Raw genomic sequence first — 25206 nt, forward strand, 5'->3', positions numbered from 1 at the left:
AGTTGACCCTTGAGCAACGTGGGGGATAGGGGTGCCAACCCCCATGAAGTCAAAAATCTGTGTATAAATTTTGACTTCCCCCCTACTTAACTACTAATAGCCTACTGCTGACTGAAAGCTTTACTGAAAACACAAATAGTCAATTAGCCCATATTTGTATGTTATATACTTACATGCTGTATTCTTACAATAAAGTGAGCTAGAGAAAAGAAAATGTTGTTAAGAAATTCATAAGGAAGAGAAAACACATTTACTGCATATAATGAAAGAAATTCACATACAAGTGGATCCACCCAGTTCAGACCTGAGTTGTTCAAGGGTCAACTGTGTATTTAGTATTGCTTTTATTCCAAGGTCTCTCCTATGTTCTGGATGAAGAGAAAATGATTGATAAGCCATAACCCTTCTCGTAGGAGGCCACTGTAGTTCAGTGTACTGGTGTGTACCAGGGCAGTGGGGAAGAGTACTGACTCATGAGCTCTGTATGGGGTTTGGGAGTCAAGAAAGGTTTCACAGAGTTGGTGGCGATAGGGTGGTTTGCCCATAACCTTTGTCTAGCTCACTTTGACCTTTAAGTCCTTTCAAATTACTTCCTGTCTGGCTTTGCGGAAAACCTTGGGCTAACTGCACACTAGGTAAATGTCTGGGACCCAAAGTGGGACCAGCCACACCAATACTTAAAAAAACACATACATATTTTTATTGATTTCAGAGAGAGGAAGGAAGAGGGAGAGAGAGATAGAAACATCAATGATGAGAGGGAATCATTGATTGGCCGCCTCCTGCACTCCCCCCACTGGGGATTGAGGCCACAACCCAGGCATATGCCCTGACTGGGAATCCAACGGTGGCCTCCTGGTTCATAGGAGCCACACCAATACTTTTTGCATCAAGTTGGCCCCAAGAATGCCTCCCAGTAACAAGAGAAAATAAACAAGGCAGGGAGCTCCCAGCCAGCCCTGAGGGTAATTCAGGTTCTTCACGTAAGTGAGCATTACATACGGCCCAGGGCTATAAACCACCCTAACAGGCATAATGACTTCCGCACCTCCACCTGAAGGGGCTCATTGCAATAAGGTAACAGCTCTTGCAGATGCCTCTAGCTTTAACTATGGGAACACTTGCTTTATAGCACCACCTGAATGATCTACATCCTGCTCTCATCAATGGCAATTTTAGGAGTGATTTGGCTTATGTCTTTTGTGTATGTGTGTCTACACAGCGCCCTGAAAACCTTTGGCATTGGGAACATGTGAGGGGGGGGTGAGTCACAGCTGCAGAGCTGGTAACGGGTAGAAATGGGCTAACCCCCATTCTGCATTCATTCACTCATTTACTCATCCTTCCTCCCTCCTTCCTCCTTTCTTCCTTCTTTCCTCCCTCCTTTCTTTTCTTCCTTCCTTCCTTCTTTCCTTCCTTCCTTCCTTCCTTCCTTCCTTCCTTCCTTCCTTCCTTCCTTCCCAAATCCTTAATGAGCCCTACTTTTTACCAAACAGAATATTGTGTATTAGGGATACAAAGAAAAGGGAGACAGACCTTTATTTTAAGACCTCATAGGTGATGGACAATTATCTCAGTCACATCTTTTCCATAAAACCATGGGGACGAATATTGGAATGGCCCTGAATGGCAGCTGATGGCCGGCACCTCAATTTATTCTAGTAAGTGTGTTTCCTTAATGACACCAAGACAAGTGGAGTGGTCCATGCACCCAGACCTCTGATGATTCTGCTCGGTCTAGGTCAACATTTTGATATATTTGGAAGAGTCCTTAGCCTGCCTTCATGAGGCCTAGGAACCCCTAACATTGCATGCAAAATTCTGAATGCATATTCATGAGCATTCTTTTCTGGGGTGAGAGCCCATAACTTTCCCCACTGAGGTTCAGAACCACGGGAGCAGAGAAATGTCTAGACTGTGTTTCACATGGCTAGACAGCATTTGAGCTTGAGCACATAAGGGGAGCTATTTAAGAGGCTCTTCTAACTTTCAAGCTTTTGATCCTACACATCAAGCTTTTGATCTATATCATTTGGCCAGGAGTTTGGGGCTATCCTATTTGATGACTTCTTAGAATCAGATATTTGATGCTGCAGGTGAGATGGCCAATTGAATTGGCCTGGAGTTTATGTGTTCTGATGAAAGTTGAGTTGCCCAATGAGCATGCATGCTTGAACTGAAGACCAGAGCTGGAACATGGCCAAGTGTTTATGAAACGAATAAATAGAAAGGGCAATACCCAATTAAAAGTGAGGGCAGCCAGAACAACTGAGCAGCCATCCACCCATTGACCATGGAGTGCGGGGGACTCAGTCAACACCTGACACATGGCAGGTGGAGGCTCTGAAGGGATACGTTCTTCTGATCGATGTTGCCTTTAATCAGATTGATTAATCAGAGTCAGCAAATAAACTCTAATCAAAAGATGCACTAAGCCCTGAAGACCTCTCTTTTTTTTATTTTTGGATTAATTGTTTTCTGAGTAGAGATGAAAAAGGAGCCATTATCCAAACGAGGCTGGTAAGGTGATTAGATATTATTTATAGAAAGGGAAAGGGGCAGATGAAATCATCCACTGAGCGCTGGGTGTGCTCAGCAAGACATTCTTTTGTTATCAGTGTCACTGTTTTTATAGTTGCAAAGTCACCTCCGCTGCGGTGAGGCGGGATTCCCTGTTTCAGTAATCGGCGATTACAGGAACTTGAAAAGTCGGTCATTTCCAATACAGCAACACTCAGGGGGCCTGTATTTCATGCAAACCATAGATTTTTCAATCAGTCAATCAGTAGATACGTATTGATCGCCTACTACGTGCAAAGACGGTTCACGAGGAGTAGCAGATGGAGAGTCCGGCCCAGCCTCCATGAAGCTTTCTTACAGACAGTGTGATGGGCTGTGCTTCCCTAACTCCATGTGCCCCAGCCTGCCTGCAGACCTCAGTAAAGGGCAGATTCTGATGCAGGAGGTCGGAGGTGCAGCCTGAGATTCCGCGTTGCTGATAAGCTGGAACATGGACCACACTTTGAGTAGCTGGTGGAAGACCGCAGACTGGCCTGAACGAGGAGCTGGGAGGCGTGGTTCTCAATAAAGCCCAGACACTCACCTGCTGTGTGTCCTTGTCCAAATCACTTCTCTCTGAGCCTCAGTTTTCTTTTAAGTAAAATCAGGGGTCTCTTTGGGCAGGTTGTACACTGCCCACCTCCTCCGAGGGCTCTCCTGACATGGAGTCCAGGTGAATGGTGCTCTCTGGAGTTGTGCAGTACACAACCTGTGCAAATGTATGCAGGATTCCTGAGTGGGTTGGGTTAAACAATGGTCTCAACTTGGCACATTATGATCATCTGGTGAGTTTTTTAAAATACCCATAGCTGAGCACCCCCCTCAGTGATCTGATATAAAGGTTCCAGGAAGGGGCCTGGAGTGCATTGTTCTATAAACCTCCCCAGGAGAGTATGAGATGATCCTTCAAGTCCCTCCCAGTTCAGCGTCCTGTAATTCTCTCTGTGACTCTCAGTCTACGCCCACAGATACTCGGATTGTTTAGCTTCAGAAGACCAGAGAAGAGAAAGATAATGCAGCACGAGGAGCCGAGGGGTTTTCCCGGAAGAAGTTAGTAGGATTAAACAGAGTGACCAGAGGAGAAATCATTCCAGGTAGAGCCACAGGAACCAAGGTGCAGAGAGGAAACCAAGTCACGGAGGCTTCTGTCCACGTAACACGTTTCTGTCTGGGCTGGTGGTGGGCATAGACCTATGAACTCCTGACTCTTGGGAGAGACAAACAAACAACAACCACATCCACGAATGCATCCTCGTGATAGCAATGAAGGAAGGAAAAACAACGTGACTTACAACAGAGGCCCCGATTTAGAAGCACCTCTTTCTGTCCTGGTGCTTCATAGCTGAGGCCGTGTGGAGTCTTCACCATCCAGCTCAGTTGTGCCTGAAACATGGGGTGACAGTGGGGGAAGGGAGTGGGCAAGGGCTGTTGGAGAGGTCCTGGGCTGGTGCCCAGCTGGGCCTGCTCTGTGTTCCTCCCGAGGGGTGGGCGCCTCCAGGACTCCTCCATCACACCTGGTGAGAACTGGCTGCCCAAGTTTCGCCCTCACTGGTCTTGGATTGGATGGTCCTGTGGGTGTGGGACGTGGATCTTCAGCATCTGAGCTCAGGCACGTAGGGGAAGCTGTTTGTTTAAGAGGCTCCTCTAAGTCCCAAATGCATTCCTACTTTACCTCTCCTTGTCAGCCTAGCTTTTCACTCAAAGGGGTCTGTTTCTAGCCTCATCGCCCGCCTGTCCTTTAGACCTCAGCCTGGAGGAGGTGGCTACGAATCCTAGGGGAGCGAGCTGGGTCTGTGTGTCCTCTCTCCTGCCCTGGCTCAGGCTCCCTCCCCGCCCCCCGCCCTAACCCCAGCTCTCCATGGGCATTTTAACTAAAATGGTTCCCGCCGGCTTCCCAGCCAAGGTGGCCTCCCAAATCCATCCACAGTGTGATTGATGGCGCTGTGAGGTGGGAGACAAAGAGGCCTTCTCCGGTTTTTGTATTAATGCTGGGTTATCTCCCACAGTATTGATTTTTTTGTTTGGCTTTTGAAATTTCTCTTCTCTGTTTCTGAGCCGTTTCTATAAAAATGAAAGCGGAGGTGAGGGATGATGGCGCCCGGCTGACAAGCTTTGCCGACGTGCAGCATTAGCTGCTGTTTCCATTCGGTCCTTCCGAGCCTGTCACGGCCTCTCCTGGGCAGAAATATATTTAAAACGTGGTGTGAAAAGGTCCCTGCGTGTCACTTGGGAGGGACTGCCACCAAGTGTAGGCACTGGATTTCATTGTCCACCCTGAGGTGCTCGTGTTCCCTTCAGAGGGGCCGCATGGATTTGGATGGACCCCAGCCTCTGTCTCTCAGTTCTGCTCTTTATTTTATTTTTTTTGTTAATACTCACTTGAGGATATTTTTCTCCATTGATTTTTAAAGAGAGTGGAAGGGAGAGGGGGGAGAGATAAGAGAGAGAAACATTGATATGAGAGAGACACAAGGGATGGAGCCTGCAACCGAGGTCCGTGACCTTAGCCGGAATCAAACCCTTGACCCTTCAGTCCACGGGCTGATGCTCTAACCACTGAGACAAACCGGCTAGGGCTCAGTTCGGCTCTTTTCCTCTTTAAAGAGCTCGTCTCCTGCGCGACGGTGAAGGGGTGAGGCTGGTCTTGGGCACTCTGCCTCCCTTTCTCTGTTCTGCTTTCCCCTCACACATGTTCTATTCCGATCTCCTTCTCCTCTCCCCTTCCTGCTCTAAGAGCCACCACCAACATCGGGAGGCGGCATCTCTCTGCCCAGGAACTCACCAGGGCAGCCCAGAAGGGTGCCTGCCGTGGAAGGCAGTGCATTTAGAATAGAGGGTGTTGGAGAGCTGTGGCCATTGGCAGCTGAAGGGGACAGGGCAGAGCAGCATGGTCTCTTCTGGACTTGCAGCCGAGGTGCTCTAGGTACTCGGAGACCAGCTTTTATCAGGTACTATTATTAGCCATGTTTTACAGATGGGCAAGCCAAGGCACAGAGAGGTTCAGTAACTCGCCAGTTGTCACCCAGCCTGAAAGGGACTGCCCAGCTCCAATTCTTAACATGTGAGTGTGGAGCTGCATTGCAAACTGTAGGACATGATCCATATAGAAGGCATCGCTGCTGTTACTACTTGTCTCCCAGAGAGAGAGAGATGGTGGTGGTGGACACCTCTCTCTATGAGCTGATACTCACTTTATCTCCCGGGTCCCATTCATGCAGCCTGGATGCAGTATGTGCGTGTGTGTGCATGTGCATGTGCATGTGTGTGTGTGTGTGTGTGTGTGTATGCGTGTGTGCATGCATGCCCGTGTGAGGCTGCCCTGACCCTGCCACCTCCAGTCATAGCTGCAGCTGCCATTTCCGATGAAGGAAAATCCGCACTTTGCCCCCTCCACGCAGTCCATCATTTTTCCAGCTGGGCGCCTGTCACCAGCGCTCGGGGAACGCGTGTCATCTGGGCCTGAAGGATGGCTTGGCCAGCATGGGGCTCTGGCAGGGGTGGGGTGGGGACTGTGCCCTGGAGTGATGCTGGGATGGCCCCAAAAGCCATGCTCTTGTGTGTACTCCCACCCTGCGGCCTGTGCCCTGCCTGTCAGGTCAGTATGAGGGAGGCGGGCCCATTCCATGAGGTGGGGAATCAGATTGCGTTTTCTCTGACCTGGGGTCAGCCTCCATTAGTCACTTTCTCTGACACCTTTTCTGTTGCAGCCTCTGTCTTTCCATGGAAGAGAAGAGAGGAGGTGAGGGAGGGGAAGAAGGGCAGCCTCCAGAACCTTCCAGGTGAAAGGAGGCGAGGCCCAGAGTTCAGACGAGGGAGCAGGGCCAGCCTTAGGCAGTTTATCGGAGAGGTGACACCTGGGGCCAGAGACCCGGATGTCCCAGAAGCTGGGCAACGTCACCTCTGTGTGCCTCAGTTTCCTCACCTGTGAAAGGACAATGTTAAAAGTCCCTGCTTTGTGGCTGTGGTGAGGGTTGAATGACTTAGAAGAGAGGGGCTTTGCCTTAGTTAGGATTCAGTAAGGGGTTGATGTGATCGTCATCGTTATTACTCTGGCTGAGGGCCTGCCCTTTACCTGCCAGGGGACCTGACACAAGGGCGTCTCGTCTCTCTCCGTCTCAGCCTAATACTCAGGCCAAACAAGCCACCTCGCCTCTCCGGCCATTACTGAAGAGGAGGGACAGCGATTCCCTCCCACGAGCCCAGCTACAGAGACAGCCCTGTGTGAGGGGCAGCAGGAGGCGAGGGCACTGGTCACTCAACGGCCTGGAAGGCCCTGCGACTCCTGTGTGAGCAGGCAGTTTGCTTTGGGACCCCATCCTTTTTCAGGACGGCCCACATCAGCCCCATCTGTAACTCATCGTCCCAGGACTTTGCTTACAGCCAGTTGGGAATTGGGGTAACAGCTCCAGGGGTAAATCAGCCCCATCTGTAACCTATCGTCCCAGGACTTTGCTTACAGCCAGTTGGGAATTGGGGTAACAGCTCCAGGGGTAAATCAGCCCCATCTGTAACCTATCGTCCCAGGACTTTACTTACAGCCAGTTGGGAATCGGGGTAACAGCTCCAGGGTTAGCCTTGCTTCCGACACGGCCTTTTCAAGGGCCTGCTGGAAGATGGAAGTCTTCGCGGCCTAATGGATGGATGGCCTGGGAGCGGTGGCATTGCAGGTATGGTGCAGGCAGGGCGTGGGGGCAGCAGGGCTATTCGCCTGGAAGAGCCTGCTCGGTGCTCCCACAGTCACGCCTTATAGGCCGCCACGCTTGAGGAGAGTCCCTGCTTGGCTGCTTGGATATGTGATTCTAACATGCCAGGCAGTTCCATTTGCCCTGAACCCTGTACTGGGTTAAGCTTGGCACCAACCGCCAGTGCATGTGCCAACCTGCCCCACAGCTTGAGGGGCCCTGGGCAAACATTGCCTTCATGCCTGCTATTTTACAGAGGGGGAAACTGAGGACTGGGAGGGGGACACTGCCCCAAAGCCATACAGCCAGTTAGAGGCAGGGCTGGACAGAACCAAGTCTCCTTACTCCTGCGAATCTCATACTCTTTCCAGGATGTTAAGTTCTTCCTTTCATAAATGAGAAAACGGCAGCCCGGAAAGGTGCCGTGACTCACCTAAGGCCACACAGCCAGGGCATTATCCACCCTCCCCCATCCGTGATGTCCCAAAGATGCCAGTTTCTCCAAAGGGATGACATTGCGTGTTGACCGACAGTGAGGAATCCTGGGTAAAGAGCCCCCATTAGCCAGAGAACCAGACCGTGTGTTTCATCTGTCTTGAAGGCTGTGTTCATTTATTTCCTTCTGGAGCCAAGCAGCCCAGCCCATAGAGCCCCACAACGCAGACTGTGCTGGGGCCTCTGCCTCTTCCAGCCTGCCCGGCCCGCAGTGCACACCCCGCCCCAGCCTCTGACTCACCTTCAGCTATGCTTTTCATCCATAACAATGCAGTGTTACTTTGTGTTCAACTTCCCATCAATGCCGTCTTCCAGTACATATAATTCTGTTCTTTCTGTTTTCCTCTGCATCATAGTTTGGAGATTTGGCCAAGTTGTTACATGTGGCTCTAGTGAATTAGTCTCCACTGCTATATAGGATTCCACTGTGTGATTACACTAGACCCTGTACTAAGGTAGTACTATACTATAGTAGTGTACACTATAATGCTGCATGCTTTGCTGTGCATTACTGTACTGTGTTTTTCCAATCCACTGATCATGGCCATTGAAGTTGTTTCCAATGTTTGATCATAACACATACTACTACAAGGAATATACTTGTCTATGCCTCCTTGTATATAGTGACAGGGAATTGCTGAGTCGTAGGGTATGACCAGGCTCAACTTTACCAGTTACTGCTAAGTTGTCCTCCAAAGCTGCTGTACCAACGTACATTTCTATCTGCGGCATGTGTGTGTCCCCATCTTTGACAAAACTGGGTTTTATCAGGATTCTCAATCTTTTCCAATCAGATGGGTACAAATTAGTATCTCACTGTCATTTTTAACTGGCATTTCTCTGACTTTTAGTGAGACTGAGCAGCTCACAAGTTTATCAGTCATCCTCCTCTTTCGTGACTTAGGTTTCATCTACTTCGACCATCTTGTCTTTGGTTTTCCAGTAGATTTGTGGAAGCTCTTTAGATATTCTGACTACTCATATTTTCCATCATGACGGTTGTAGACACATTCTTCCCGGTTGTGGCATCATTTTTCACTTTGATTAGGGCGTGTGTTTGTTTTAAGGTAGGCCCATTTGTCAGCGAGTTCCTTTACAGCTTTTGCTCTTCACATTTTGTTAAGGAAATTTGTCTAAACGGATGACATACAGCTATATTTCTACAGTTTTTAAAACATTTTGGAGTTTCACTATTTTATGTTTAGGTCATTCATCCACACGAAAGTTAGTTTTCTGTATGTTATGAGGCAGACATTTTATTTTCTTCCATGTGAGTAGCATTCGTCCCAGTATCATTTCAACTCTTTGATGTTACTGATGACAAAACTGAGGTAGGCCCATGCCGCAACTTGCATGGCTAGGGTTCAGGACCTGAAGGAGGGGCTAACACACAAATGAAAATACTATGCAAGAAATATGAATTTAGAAGGCATGGGGGGCCAGGTGGAGACCTCTCTCTTGGAGAGGCACACTGAAACCTGGCCTCATCCGCTTTTTATTCAGTTTTAGATACACATCTTGCTCTCAGTAAAGCACGGCAGACAGGTAGCAGCCAGACCATCTCTAAGGTCAATAAAGAACAGTAAAGATCAGTAAGGTTCAGTAAACATTTACTTTGAGGCTATTAGATGAGGAAATTGCTTGGAGCTACCGCTATCTCAACACGAACAATGGTGCTTAGCGTTAGCCCTGCCAACACCCAAGGTCCATCGGCCTTCCGCATTCCTTGGTGCACTCCCATGATAGTATTGGCAGTGGGTGGCTTCCCACAGGTCCAGGAGGTGGAGTGACTTGTCCAGGGTCACCTAATGACTCAGTGGTGGGATTGTGACAGGGAATATGTTTTCTTAACTCCCAATCTGGCGTGCCAGCACAACCATCCTACTGTGCTACACTTAGTTGCCTTGGACTATTTCCTACCGTTCTCATATAGAAATGTACAAATCTGATGATAAGTTTCTTGAAAGCTGGGATTCTGTTCTTTCCTCCTATCACCTTTACGTACTTAACACAAAGCTGCGTATCTGATAGGCACTTAGGAAGACCACACTGAATAAATGTCACGGAATTTAACAGAATTTCAGAATAATCAGTCCTTTTAAATCCAGCTCTTTGTTTCATCTCGTATAGGTTTCTATATTTTGACATATCCATTCATTCATTAAATATTTCCCAAGCACCTACTATGTGCTAGGCACTCTGATGCTGGAGATTAAAAGAGAAGTAATGTGTATTCTCGGTCCTTAAGGAATATGGTGGGAGAGACTGAAAAGCCAAGCACCACTTTTAAGACTGTGCTATTTAAACACTATACGATGGGAGACTGGAGGGGGATAGAATCTGGCCGGAAATCAGGATGGCTTCCTGAAGAGGAGACATTTCAGTGAGTCTTTAAGGATGAGGAGGAGTGATCTGTTTGGCAGGGGTAGAGAAGGGTGCAATACTCCAAAGTGACATCCTGGGCAAAGGCCGAGATGTAAGTTATCTGTCCACAATTCACTATGACTCGAGCATAAATAATTAGGCTGCTAAATCACCTTTGTTAATTTTTAAGCGTTCAAAGCCCCTGCTTCCTAGGGGATTCCAGCCTAACTCAGGCTTGACCACAGCCTAACATGGCAACCCCCAATACTGCCTGCCATGTCATGATGGCTTATAGGGACTTCACTTTGTAATTTTCTATCGTCTAAAATGGGCTTCAATCTTTTGTTGAGGAGTGTGGTTTTCACCTTGTTTCATGACTGTAAATTGACATGCCCCTTCTTGTCATCATTTCTGCTGCCAGTGCTATTATTATGGGCCTTTCTCATGCAGCCAGAATAACATATGAGACGCGAGCCCGGAGTGACAGTACGCCTGACAAAAACAAAAATAGCCCAGCTCATATTATTTGCAAAAGAATTATCCCCTGGAGGTGATTTTTAATTTGGGGGTTTGCTGCAAAATGGAAACCTGACCAAGGCTGCTTTGCAACCCAAATGCTTGCTTTACCAATCAATTATCAAAATGAGACTTGCTGGGTACTGTGGCAAGTCGTTCTGGGCCCCCTCCTTTAATGGGTCAAGTCCAAGTTGCCTCTATTATTGGGAAAAGCTGGGGGCAACTGAGCAGTTTAATTTGCTGATGGGGGGAGGGAAGACAGGGGAAAAGGTTCTCCGTCCAGATAAAGAAAAGCACCAAAGGTGGGTGGAGCGGGCCTAAATTAGAGCTGCCCACGTCAGCGGGGCCGCAAGAAGGCAGAGTGTGGTGTGCCAGTGGTTTGTTTGTAAGGGATTAATAATTCAGCCCCAGAAATAAGGTCAGGGCTTGTGCACAGCAGAAGCAAACTTGCATAAAGGTTAATTGGGATCTACCAGGTACCGGTAAAATGGCATTTGTGCTATTTTGGTATTTTTTGAGACTTGAGGGAAAAAGAAAAAAAAGATAGAGACAGAAGCAGAATTGGATGTGGAAATCTGGGGAGGCCTTTTCCCAGCATCAGAATTTCATGAAATTGTTCTCTTGGCCCCAGCAGGGGGGTGGGGGCGTTCAGAGCCTTGATGGGCTTGAAAAATGAATTTCTGTGTCGCCTCCGTTGTAAGCCTTGCACGTGCTATTTAAACTTGACATGTCATAAATCCACTAGCAGCAAACAAGATGGCACTGGCTTGCTGTCCACTTTTATTTGTGTGGACGCAGGAAATGATGCTGGCATGTGAAAGTGACAGGCACCGCCAGCTGCTCAGTCTAAGGGACTTGAGGGCTGAGCCTGTGACCCTGAGAAGCAGGGACTCAGGGTTGGGAACCACTGTGTGAATTGTGGCACCCAGTCTCCTCTGTCCAAATAGCATCCAAAGAACTTGAGCTGAGGATCAGGGCATCTCCCCAGCTCCCAGAACAGCCCTGGCTGCAGGGGGATTAGGGTGTGTATTTCTGAGCTGTAATAAAACTTCCCAGTTTCCATTTGCAGTAGTCCCCCTTATCCCAGGGATATGCTCCGAGACCTCCTGCAGATCCTGAAACTGTGGATAATACCAAACCCTGTATATACGGTTTGTTCCTATACATGCATAACTATGATGAAGTTATAAATTAGGCATAGTAAGAGATTAACAATGGTAACTAATAAGATAGAACAATTATACAGTACTCTGCAATAAAAATTATGTGACTGTGGTCTCTCTCTTCTCTCTCTCTCTCTCTCTTTCCTCTCCAATAAATGACTTGATAGTTGAGATTGCTAGGTGACTAATGGGCTGGCGGTCTATATAGCATGGATATGCTGGACAAAAGGATGATTTATATCCTGCGTGAGACAAAGCTAGATTTTACCACACCACTCAGAACAGTGTGAAATTTAAAACGTATAAATTGTCTATTTCTGAAATTTTCCACTTAATATTTTCAGATTGTGGTTGGCTGTGGGCAATTGAATCTGCAGATGGGGGGATTACTGTATGTGTAATACACTGCCACTTACTAAGCTGGAGCTACTTGGGGATAGGACCATGTTTTGTTCATGTCTCAGGACATTTTCCTACTTTAGTCCTTGTCTATAGCATGAGGCCTTGTTACATCTAGGTCATGCTTATTAAACAGAGAGACAAATACCATATAATTTTACTTATATGTGGAACCTACAAAACAACTTAAATGAACAAATAAGACAGAAACAAACTCATAGATACAGAGAACATTTTGATGGCTACAAGATGGGAGGAGGGATGAGGGATGGGTGAAATAGGTGAAGGGATTAAGATGTACAAATTACCAGTTATAAAAACAGTTACGGAGATGTTAAGGACAGCATAGGAAATATATAGTAAACTAGAGGCCCAGTGCACGAAATTTGTGCACTGGGATGTGTGGGGGGTGTCCCTCAGCCCAGCCTGTGCCCTCTTGCAGTCTGTGACCCCTCAGGTGATGTCTGCCTGCCAGTTTAGGCCTGATGGGGCCTAAGCTGGCAGTTCGACATCCCTCTCGCAATCCGGGATCCCTCGCTCCTTACAGCTCGGCTTGCTGCTCCTTAGTGCTGCTGTGGAGGTGGGACAGGCTCCCACCACCACTGCTGCACTTGCCAGCTGCGAGCCCAGCTTCTGGCTGAGTGGTGCTCCCTCTGTGGGAGTGCACTGACCAACAGGAGGCATATCTTGCATTGAGCGTCTGCCCATGGTGGTCAGTGTGCATTATAGTGACCAGTCGTTCTGGTTGTTCTGCCATAAAGGTAACTTAGGCTTTTATTATATAGACTAGAGGCCCGGTGAATGAAATTTGTGCACTCTCGGGGGGGGGGGGTGTGTGTCCCTCAGCCCAGCCTGCACCCTCTTGCAGTCTGGGAGCCCCTGGGGGATGTCCTACTGCCAGCTTAGGCCCGCTCCCTGCTGTGGGGAGCGGGCCTAAGCCGGCAGTCAGACATCCTTAGTACTGCTGTGGAGAGGCTCCTACCACTGCCACTGCGCTCGCCAGCCATGAGCCCAGCTTCTGGCAGAACGATGCTCCCCCTGTGGGAGTGCACTGACCAACAGGGGCAGCTCCTGCATTAAGCATCTGCCCCCTGGTGGTCAGTGTATGTCATAGTGACCAGTCATTCTGCCATTTGGTCAGTTTGAATATTAGCCTTTAATTATATGGGACTAGAGGTCTGATGCACAAAATTCATGCAAGAGTAGGCCTTCGCAAACCTGGCAGATGTCTCGGCCCTCGCAGCTGCGGCTTTGTCCAGAAGGTCGTCTGGATGGTCATTCCACTGTTCAGCCATTCGGTTGATTTGCATATTACACTTTTATTATTATAGATAATATTATAATAACTATGCATAGTGTCAGATCAGTGGTAGACTTTTTGAGGTGATCACTTTGTAAGTTATATAGATGACTAACCATTATGTTGTTCACCTGAAACTAATATAATATTGAATGCCAACTGTAATTTAAAAAACGATAATAAAAGAAATGGGTTGAGGAGCTAGGCTTACCCCTTCACCAGTACATTCCATGGGATAAATGTCTAGTCTGTACCAGATCAAGCAGCCATTTTAGTGCAGTGATGCATAATGACTTTAGAAATTCTGAAAGACTTTGTGTCCAAACATCTCATTTATGGCCTCCTTGACTTCTTGAACTTCCATCATTAGTTCTACATCCAGGGCATATCAAGAGTTTCCATTTCATTGGCAACTCTTACTTTTTCAGTAGCTCACAAAAACATCTTGTTTTGGACTCTAAGGACTGTCCATTGGTTTTGTATTAGGCCGAATGTTTTATTGTTAATATTGGCAACTTTCTTCTGAGGAAGAATCCAGCTCTGAAGACAAGTTCCTAAGATCTTCTTTTTCCCTTCCCCCTCCTCTCCTGTGCAATCAGGGTGCACCAAAGTCACTTCTCAGGTAAGTGCCACACTCAGAGGTAAACTCTGCTCGTCTTGAGAGTGTCAGCTATACACTCTTGCTCTTGAAAGCATGCTTGCTTCAGGACTAAATTTTAGTGTATTTAGGGTAATTCCTTATTTAAGCCAGTTCTCCTTGAAACATAAAGATTAAAAGCAGAAAGAGACTCTGTGTGTATTTTCTGACTTCATTCTGGACTTCATTAAATAATCTGAAGGCCTCAAGAGTCCCTGAGAAGATGCTCCAGTCTTCTGGGGTTCTGTGGCTTCAGACTCCTGTTGGTCTGAATGTTAACCTAATTACTTATTTTTCCAGCTAAATGTCAGTCCAAAAGCTTTCTCTTCCTTCTGGTCAAGGTGCTGGAGAAAGTGGGACTTTGATAGCGACTGAGTCTGGGGGATGTGGGAGGTATACCTGCATTAAGGGGGTCACATAGAGAAAATCCCGAGTTTGAGTGTCCTGGTCCCTGCTCCATACTCCCCACAGCATCCCAGAGGCCTCCCTTGCATTCTTCCCCTCGATCAGCACAGACATGTCAGAAGCTGGCAGAGTTCTGAGCACTTGGACTGGCATTTGAATTTGAGTGAAAAGGATGAAAAAAATGGAGTATGGGCCTTAACCAGAGCTTCCTGAAAGTGAAGGTATTCCTCTTCTCTTGCTATCATGGTATGACTGAAGGAGCTAGGTAGAACTAGTCTGAATCCCAGCTCTGACACTTAATGATCATGTAATCATTGGGCAAATTACATAGTTTCCTCATCTGTGAAATGGAAATAGCGGTGTCTAGTTTATGGAGTTGGTGAGATTATGTATAAAGCATTATGGGTATTGGTAAAGAGCACAGCCAGGTCATCAGAGTATAAATTCTTGTTCTGTGACTCACTAGTTTTCTGAATTTGGGAAAATCACTTACCTTCTGTAGTTTCCTATTCTGAAAAATGGGATCAAAATAGTGCCTATCTCATCTGGTTGTCAAGAGGAAAGATGATGGTTAAGGAAGGGTGTGGACTCTGAAACCAGACAACCTGTATCTGAATCTCAGCTCGGTCATTTCCTAGCTGTGTGTCCTTGGGCAATTCACTCAACCTCTCTGTGCCTATGTTCCAACATCTTTCAAATGAGAATCATGATAGTACCCATCTGTTGGGCTGTTGTGAGGATTAAGTGAATTTAATGTAGATAAAATACTTAGAGAATAGCCTGGCATCTTAAAAGTGCTATGAAGTGTTAGAAATTATTATTGACAAAATTAAATGAGATAATAGATGAAAATTTCCTAGAACAGTGTCTGGTACATGCTAAACATTCAATAACTATTTGCTATGATACCTGGAACAAAGGTTGGGCCTTTAATATATATCAGGTTTTTTCTCCCCTGTTCTAGGTATTCTCACTTAGCCAACACACACTCAGCTCCAGGCCAGGTAGGCAGGCAGAGGAACCCTGAAGCTCAAGCCTCTGGGAGCATGGGGATGAGTTATACTGTGGGCTCACAGAGGCCATACACCCCAACAGTGCTCTTTTGGTTAAAATACCATGAAGAAGCTAAGTAGAAGTCCCACCCTCAGCATTCTTATTTTTGGACACTATGCTGTGGGTAAGCAAAGGAAACAGGGCTAAATCAAAGCAGCATTTATAAATACTTTAATAATGATAAATAAATGATTCCTCAAAGTTGCTTGGCAAATTGTTCCAAGATGCAGAGACCTGCCGGAATGATTGTAAACTAGTTAATAGATGACGTTGCAACTTGTGGGAAGCACTTCAGAGCAGCGGCTCTAGCAATTATCCATGCCTCCACACACCCAGCATAATTTAAGAAAAAAGGGAAATTTACTTCTCAGCTCTTAATAAAGTATTCATGCTACCTTAACGTGAAATGTTACCAAAATTATTTAGTGGCTTATTGATTCAGTTAGGCTTTATTACTCTTAGTGTTCTTTCATATTTAAACTGGTGGCAAAGTTAACTAGGGCAGCATGGCCTATGATTTCAACAGTTCCTTTGTATGGAAAATTCTCAGGCTCTCAGAAAGCTTGCTGGGGGGCTGTGGGAGGAGTGGAGGGATTGGAGGAGGGCCTGGGGGCTGCCCGGAAAGGTACAACATAAGGGGCCAGATGTGGACACGGATGTCCTAGAAGACTACCATGGATCTATGGATGGCCAGAGTTGGAAGGAACTTCGTACACCTGGTCCAAACCCCAAATGAGGAACTAAAGGCTGGGGAGGCCAAAGGACTCATTGAAGCCCCGCAGCTAGAAAGTGGGGGAGTCTGAGAACTGCTTTGTCATGCTAAGGTCCTGTCTGGTGTCTCTCCCTGCACAAGGCACCCTGCAGTTGTCCCACGGGGATCTGTCCCATAGAGTGGAAACGAGGTATTACGTGCTTACTCTGTGCACGTCACTGAGCCAAACACTTGTGCCAACTGGGAATTAGGCTCAGGTACTGCGGTGGAAAAGCCAAATAAGGGCGACTGAAACGAAACAGTGGTTATAAACCAGAAGCCTGGGTGCAGATGGCTAACAACCTGTGGTCTCTGTGATTTCCTTGGCCTCATGCAACTGCAACATGGCTGCAGCTCCGGCCTTCACCTGTATTATCAACGGGAGGAAGGACAAGGGTAGAATAAAGGGGGACACCTCTATGAGGCAAGCAAGCATTTCCCAGAACTCCCCATGGGGCTTCCACTTACATCTCACTAGACAGAACTGTATTTCCCAGCAATCCTTGGCTGTAGGGAGGCTGGGAAATGTAGTTTATTTAGCTGGGTTTGATGGACCCCCAACAAAATGGAGATTCTATTAGAAAGGAAAGAGAAACTAGATATTAGGTAGGCACTGACAGTCTTTGCCATGTCTGAATTATTTTACTTATTTCTCACAATAATCCTATGGGATAGATACTATTATAATTCCCATTTTATGGATGAGAAAACTGAGGCCTAGAGATTATGTAATGTGCCCAAGGAAGAGAGTTGGAGTTTAAGCCTAGGGCTGTATGGCATCAAGGCCTTGTGCTATCCTACCTGGCTGGTAAGATATTCTTTTCTGCTCTGAATCTGACAACAGCTGCCTAGAGCCTCAACTTCTCTGTGGAGAGATGGGGGCAGGGGGTGGGTGGGAGACATTCCAGACCAGGGGAAGAGCTGGAGCAAAGGCAGCCCTGCCTGACACCTGGCACAGTGGTTTGCACATAGTGGGGCCTCATGGGACGTTTGCTATAAGAGGAGGCCAGGGTAGGATCAGACGTGGAATTCCACGAGGAGATGAATATTACAGGTACCCAGAAGCCAGTGTCAGCCTTGAGCAGAAGGGAAGTTGGTGCCTCTTGTCTCTGTCTGGGTCTATTTGCCCCTCCATGGACTCCCACCCTCCTTTGGTTGCCCACTGCCCTGTGTACCATCTCTACTACTTTATGAAATCCCGATTCAAGAAAACACCCTCTATCAGTTAGCTTGCATCTTAGCATGACTTTATAGAGAATTATGGAGGGATGGCTGAGGTCATGTGATTCACTTCCATCCCCTCACTTTGCAGAGAAGGAGACTGAGGCCAGAGAGGAGATGTGTATCCCCCCCACTTTATACAGAAGTCAATGGCAGATGGGGAGGGGAGGCCAGGCCTGCTGACTCCTGGTCTAATGTGTGTGTGCATATGTGTTCATGTGCACATATGTACACTGTGTGTATTCACACCATGTGTGTGCACGCATGTATTTGCATTTTGAGTCTTATTTCACACAGTGTAATCAAAGGCTTTGTCTTTGCTAAAGAACAGAGACTTCAGGGAATACATGGGGAAAAAATTGGTGGCATAGAAATAGTTCTGAAATCTTAGCATATGAATGGATCAAAATCAGAGCTTGGGGTTGAACTTGTCTCTTGACATTAGGGAAAAGGGGACAGACAGACAGGCGGGCAGGCAGAGCAACAGCCAAGAGAAGATGGAGAGCTGGAGTCTAAGTGAAGCCAGGGCAGCAGTTGGGGGGGCCTTTGACAGGAGGTGCAGGAAGTCCCCATGCAGAGCTGCCTGCTCTAGTGTCAACATTAATCCTCCACCAGGGACAAGCGCCCAGGGCAGTTCAGCTTCGCCTTTGCTGCGATGGGTCAGGAGGGGCTCGGACCTGCAGTGCAGAGTCCATCCAACATGCCTGCCTGCCCAGGGGCCTGGCCTTGCTGCTGATGGGATGCAGGCTGCTTGGTGAAGGGTGGGCCAAGGATTCTGCCCTAAGGATTTTCCTTTGAGGTTTTATAAATCAGCCAGCAAGACAGCCACTTTCTTGTTCAGTTGTCATATTCAAGGCCCAACCCAAGATCAATGGCTGGCCGACTTTGATTCCCTGTCATGAAGCCTGGGCCTGTCCACCCTAATCTGGGACACTGGCAAAGCTTGGTTTTTGATGCTTTCCATTTTTGATCTCGAGTCTGCTCCCCAGACAACCTTTTTCCATGTTAGGGGGTTCACCAATGACTGTTTTATTCTAGGACTCTCTAACAAAAGTGACCTGTTACCCCTCAAGAAGAATATCCTGCAATTTGGCTATGCTGCCGTAAGGAGGCAGTAGTTTTATTGACCAGGTGCTATGGATGGTAATGTTAGGGGTGAAAATTAACAGTAACGGAATGTGTTATGGGTTACTGAGCTATCGATCCCCTCAGCCCTCCAGGGTCCCCAGATTAGATTATCTCTGGCCTATAGGGAACCACCCCCTTTACCTCAGTATCCTTCACAGTCTCATGCTCTATCCTCCTTGAGAAGAGTGGGGGGGCTCCGTCTTATACCACACTCACGTGATCCTAAACAAGGTGGCTAAGAGGGTTCTGGAGCTGGAGTCGGGAGACCTGGGCTCCAGGCCTGGCTCTGCCTCCCACTAGCAGGAGTGTCTCAGACTCTCCTATTTCTTATCCATCTTATGAGAATTACCTCCAAAATGTCATGTAAATCACCAATGCTGGTGGTAAAAATATATATTTAGTATTTCTGTTTAATATGCACCATTCTATTTTGAATTGGACTTCCCTTAGTCAACATACAACACATATTTTGGGGTGGGCCTCTCTGTGACAGACACGGTAGTCCCAGGAATACAGTGGTGAGCAAATTTCAGTCTTAGTGCCTTCCCTTGTGGAGCTTACAGTCTAGCTCAGTGGTTCCCAATGTGGGGCACATGCCCCACACGGGGGCAATTTGATTTTTAAGGGGGCAATTCGAGAATGAGTTATTAACAGTGAATTTTTTGCATTTCTTATGGTCCTAGGGGCCTCATGTACAGTATATAAATATATATTGTGACATATTTATGCATTTCAGTTCTCTATTATGTTTTGAAACTTTATTTGCTATTTTTTCATATTTCATATTATTATTATTTTTTAACAATTTCTTGGTGATTTCTTCCTCAGTTCTTTTGTTCTTTTATTTTTCTCTTTCATGGATGCCATGTTCTTTGGAAGCTTATTTAGATCAATAAATGGCCTTTTAGGCTTCCTCCACGTGAATAGGAGTTCACTTTTTGAATAATAAGAATTATATGTCACGGGGAGGGAGCACTAGTATTTTAGAGATACTTAGTGGGGCATGGCCAAAAAAAGGTTGGGAACCACTGGTCCAGGTCTTTCTTAGCCTTATAGCAGGACATAGCAGTCCTGCATTCACCCACTGCCCCCCTACTTGTGAGCTTGTCCCTGAAATGCAGTGATAATGCCACCTTGCTGGGTAAAGGGCTGGATTCTCCTGACCTCAAGTTCAGTGTTGGGAGCATACATTCCATGGCATTCTGCCCTTCACAGTCCTCCCCACCCCCACCACACACACAGGGCATTAAGAGAGGACACTTAGGAGCTGACTGAGGAAATGTTGACTGGGTGTGAGTGCATCCTAACGTCATGGGATGCTGTCTTTTAAAAAAATTATTGAACTTATTGGGGTGACATTTGTTAATAAAATAGGTTTCAAGTGTACACTTCTATAATACAACATCTGTATATTGCACTGTGTGTTCATCACCCAAAGTTAAGTCTCCTTCCATCACCATATGACACTGTCTTTTGATATCTGGTTGTGTTTTTGACACTTAGCCATCATCTCAACTCTCCCCTCCTGGTAGTCTGCTTTGTGTCACTGCCCAAAGTCATCCTTTCTGAACAGGGCCAAGGGGCATCCCCCTGATGAAAAAGGAGGCATTTGTCTCCATCATTCCTGACTCCAGCAAAGAAGCACTGTAAGCTTCTCTCTGGGGAGAACTCGGCTGCAGAATCTTTTGTTGAACGAAGCACCTTTCACATAAAGAAATGGCGGTGAGATAAAATGACACGTTGCTAATGATGTATTTTATGGACTGCCATCTGTCTCCGGAAAGGTCAGAGAAAAATGGCAGCTTGGTTGCAGGCTATTGGGTGGTGGCGGTGGCTAGGGGACAAATGGCTCTCATCGGGACATGACAAGGAGCCTCGGTGACATCATATAAATGCCCTAATTGGGAAGTGGTCAATTGAGCGGGTCTGACTTCTGAATTTGATGTGTCAATAAACAAGCTCAAGGTGAGATGCTGGATCAATACTGCAGGACAAGAACCATCCGGCAAATTTACTGCAAAGTAATTGGGTGCAAAATGACTCAACTCAACCTTCATACTGTGGAGAAGCAAACAAACGGTTGGCCCACAGGCAACTGTTCCTAGGTGTCAGCGGCTGCTCAGAGCTACGGCTGCCTGCTAATGGCCTGGGGAGAGGGAGCCCTGAACAGGAGAGAATGCTGAGCACTCCTTATGGGGATGCTGGCTCCAGCATAACAGTCTCACAGGTGGGGAGCATAACCTAGATGCTTCTACCAGGACTATGTGTAATCTTAAATCTAATCTAATATGATAATTATAATTATTATATATCTATTTTTCAACTGATTAGGTTGCCAAATGTATGAGACATGGGGGAAATCTTCCTATCTCTACCTCTATCTCTACCTCTATCTCTACTTCTGTCTCTACCTCTACCTACCTCTACCTCTACCTCTGCCTCTACCTCTATCTCTATCTCTATCTCTATCTCTATCTCTATCTCTATCTCTATCTCTATCTCTATCTCTATCTCTATCTCTATCTCTATCGTCTATAACTTTCTCTCTCTATCTACTACTGGTGGGAGCTTGTTCTCTCCATCTCTGGGTGTAGGGAAAAGGAAATAAAAATTTTCAGTTGCACTAACTTCAGGTTGTCTCGGCCTGGAGGTGGGTGCTGGGAGTAAGGAGGGCATGTCCTGCCCTGACCCAGTGGTGGGAAAGGTGTCTGCTCTCAGAAGCCCCTGCTGTACCATCTAGGTGTGGGAACTTCGGAGCACGTTGGGTCCAGGTGTGCCGGAGCTGCCTTACTGAAGCTGATTGTTAAATATTCAGGACTTTTGTGCACTGATTGTCTAGCCTTCTGTAGCTTGACATTGGCCTTGGTGGGAATATTTACACCATGAACATCAGCAAAGGCTCCTAGAGAGTCACGTGCTAGCACACCATTGCAGGGAAGACTAAGAAGTCTAAGGCCCAGACAAGGGAGGGGGAGTTCAGGGATGCGCTGCACCCTCTGAGGATGGACTGATTGCCGGGTAATTACACTTCTCTCTGGAAGGTAGGTATTGGGTGAGACAGAGAGGCAGCTAAGGACAGCAAGGAACCAATGGCCGAGGAAGAAATGCCATCCATGTTTTGAGCACCTTTTCTCAGAGTGGCCCAGATTAGGAAGGGCAGGTTAGGATAGTAAAAGGAGCTTCAGTCTCCATCTTGACTGTGACCTCACGAGAGACCCTGAGCCAACTCTGCCCAGCTAAGCAGGTCCCAGATTCCTGACACACAGACACTGTGGAATAGTAAATGCTTGTTGTCTTAGACCATGAAGTTGTGGGTTAATTTGTTACACAGCAGTAGCTAACTGATACATTTCCACATTCTCACTGGACTAGGATGCTCATTATCATTCTAGCACAATTGTTTTGGACCCAAGAAATAATTCAATAAATGAGAGGTAGGATTAGCAGTGACAAGTGGCTGAGAGGGGAAGCCAGGAGACTCAGCTTTCCCGCAGAGTTCTGCCATCACGGTGCTGGGGGTCTTGGGTCAAGACCCCCTCTTTGGCCTGGGTCTCTTTATTTTTGCCTGAGGGATTGGACAAGGCAATCGTTCAGGTGACTTCTGGCTTTAACTTTTAGTGAAGGTTTGTGAAAGTGCTTTTGACCGACCCCAATTTGTTTGAGACAAGAACTACATTTCATGCCGGCACACCTGCCTGAGGCCTCCTGCCTCCCTCTTCCTCAGGTTGCCGGTGAGGCCTGAGGGGTCGGTCTGACCAGCCTATTGGGCCCTAAGTGGGGCAGGAGAACCAGTCCGAAGATGGGGTGGGCCCTTACAGGTGACCTCTAACCTCAGAGCCTTGCCTACCCCTTCCAAGTCCCTGCTTGCCCGCTAAGGATATTCCACGTGCTCCCCGGCTAGTCCCGGCCCCAAGCCTCAGGTATCCTGGGACAATCAATCACACTAGTTATTTTCCTCTCTGACTTAGGAGGATTATCCAGACTGGCTGTTTCACTTGTCAGCATTATGCAGTGACACTTCCCTCCACCAGCCCCGCTTGGCCTGAGTACTGAGGACAGCCAGGCTTTCTCCCATGTCAGATGGCACCACAGCTGTCCCGTGCTGACATCCAAATGTTGATGTTAGTGGATCTTGGCCCACAGGGATGGGACTCATGGAGGGGTTGGAGGTTCCTGCATGGACAGCCACCAGGCCCGGGATTTCTGATTTGTTTCTCTGATCTTCATCTGTAACATCACATAGCTATACCGCATGGAAGGGAATTTAATAAAAGTAAGAATGTGCCTAACCTGGAGGAGGGGTCCACGGGGAAGAAAAGTCATGGTTCCTACTTTGATCTATGCATAAAACTGATACACAAGAGCCGATTTAAAAGCTGTGATCCAGAGTTCAATGAAACATATGAAGTCATTTGTCAATGAAGGGAAATTTGTGTGCTTTATTTGGGATTAAGTCAGGGCTAGGGTGTTAGCCATGCTCAAAGGCTTTCTGGAGGAGGCAAGGGGAGGCATTCATTCCAGTGGGAGGAAGCCCATTGCAAGGCAGGGCAAACCCCGTCGTGGGACGGTGAGATGGCGGGGCGGCCTCCCCCACAGCATCGTGTCTGCGTAGCCCAGCACCTTTCTGGGCTCCGCAGGGGCTGGGCGGCTGGCGGCTGATTTGCCATGGAAGCTTTCCCCAGGGCCATTACCTGGAACTACATTTCTTTAGGAACAGCCAGGCTCCCCGGGAATTTCATTTCTGCTCAAGTCTGTGTTTTCACACAAGGCTGACTTTCCATCCACCTTCAAGTGTCCTTCCCCTTTCCCATTTCACGCTCCTGTCCCTAAATAATGTTTGCATTTTCTATTAATAGGACCATCTTGATTGTGGCTGGTCCAAGCTGACCTACTTTCTCCAGTTTTTTTATTCCAGAAACGGTGCTGCCTGATTCTCTCTGCACTGTCTACGATTCATCCATTTATTCCACATGTGGCTATGGAGCTCCTGCTGTTTAGAGACTGCAAGAAAAACTAAAACATACAAGCACAGGCCCTGGTGCTTGGAGTCAAGCGTGCGCACACCACAATGATCCAGCCAGGTGATGCAGTGCCGTCAGAGTGCCCGGGTGGCGCTGCCCATGCGTGTGCCTGTCCCCTGCTTAGGCCAGGGCAGGAGCTCAGGGCTGGGCACACCCTGGGAGGGGGAGGGAGCTCAGTGAGTTGTCATATTTTTCCAGGGCCCAACAGGAGTGAATGCTCTTGCGTCCAATTTATAACTTCAGAACTCTTGGGCAAGGGCCCAAGGAAAAGATCATTAGCTGGCTTGCCACCCACTTATGCCCCCAGCCTCGTGGCCACAGACAGCTGCATCTCCACTCGCTCTCCCTGCCCATCCTGCCATTCTGATCTGGATTGTACATTTCCTCCCGACTGTCCTTCCACACCAGACTCACGCTCACCTCTGTACCTTTGCTTATGTGATCCTTCTTTGCGGACTTTCTTCCCCCTTTTCTCCAGCACTGAGGTAGATTTAAAAACAGCTCATTTCCTTGCCACCCACCCCTGCCTTCCCCACATTCACACACTTCCCTGCTTCGCGGAAGCAGGGCTTGGCTGTGACTTGCTTGGACTTCATGGCAGACGAAGCGTGTCCCTCACCTCTTTGATGAAGAGCTCAGCCATGTGACTAGCTCTGGCCAGTGGGATGTTGGCAGATGGGGCCTTAACATGCATTCTTGCGCTTTAGGCAATGGCCATGCGAACATGTCCCTACTGACCTGCTGGTGCAAACCAACAGTGGCTGTGCTTTATTCCAACCTGCAGCTAAGAGGCCCAGCCAAGCTCAGGCTGGATCAGTGTCCCTTAGTGACATGGATCGGAGTGAATGATTATAGTTTTGAGACACTGACTTTTAGGATGGTTTGTTATGCAGAATTAACATGGCAATAGGGCTGATACAACCACCAATGATGGTGGAGATGAATTTCTGGATGGAGAAGTATCGAGAGTTATTAATGGATGCTGGTTGTCAAGGAGATAACCATTCCTTCCTTTGGAGCCCAGGGCAGAGGCTGCCTCCAGGCTGAGGATGGTCAGATTTCTAGACTGCCGACTGGTGACTGGATGTGAGGGAGGGCTGCCGAAGAAGCTAGCTGTTTCCAGAAAAAGGCAGATCTCTGGGGCGGACTTGCAATCCTAGAACATAAGGGCTGGAAGGACCATGAGGGAATTCTGTCTTTTATAGATGAAGAAACTGGAGCCCAGAGGTCAAAGGTGTTACCTCCGCTCACCCAACTAAAATAGTGGAAGAACCAGGACTGGAACACAGGTCTCGAGGTTTCCACAAATTGTGGGGAAACATTTCTAAAAATAGTGGAGGGATGAGTAGGCCCCACGGGACATAAGGGAGTGGTGAGGAGGAAGGGGTGAGGTCAACTGATGTCAGATACCCTCTCTCTGGTGAGCACCACCCATGGCTGTTTGTGCATCTTCGCTGCCTCCCTCTGCAGCTGGAGTTTGCCCTAGGCACTCAAGGAGGACACCCCATTGCT

The sequence above is a fragment of the Eptesicus fuscus genome, chromosome 12 (assembly GCF_027574615.1).
Source record: "Eptesicus fuscus isolate TK198812 chromosome 12, DD_ASM_mEF_20220401, whole genome shotgun sequence".
In the NCBI taxonomy this organism is placed as follows: Eukaryota; Metazoa; Chordata; class Mammalia; order Chiroptera; family Vespertilionidae; genus Eptesicus; species Eptesicus fuscus.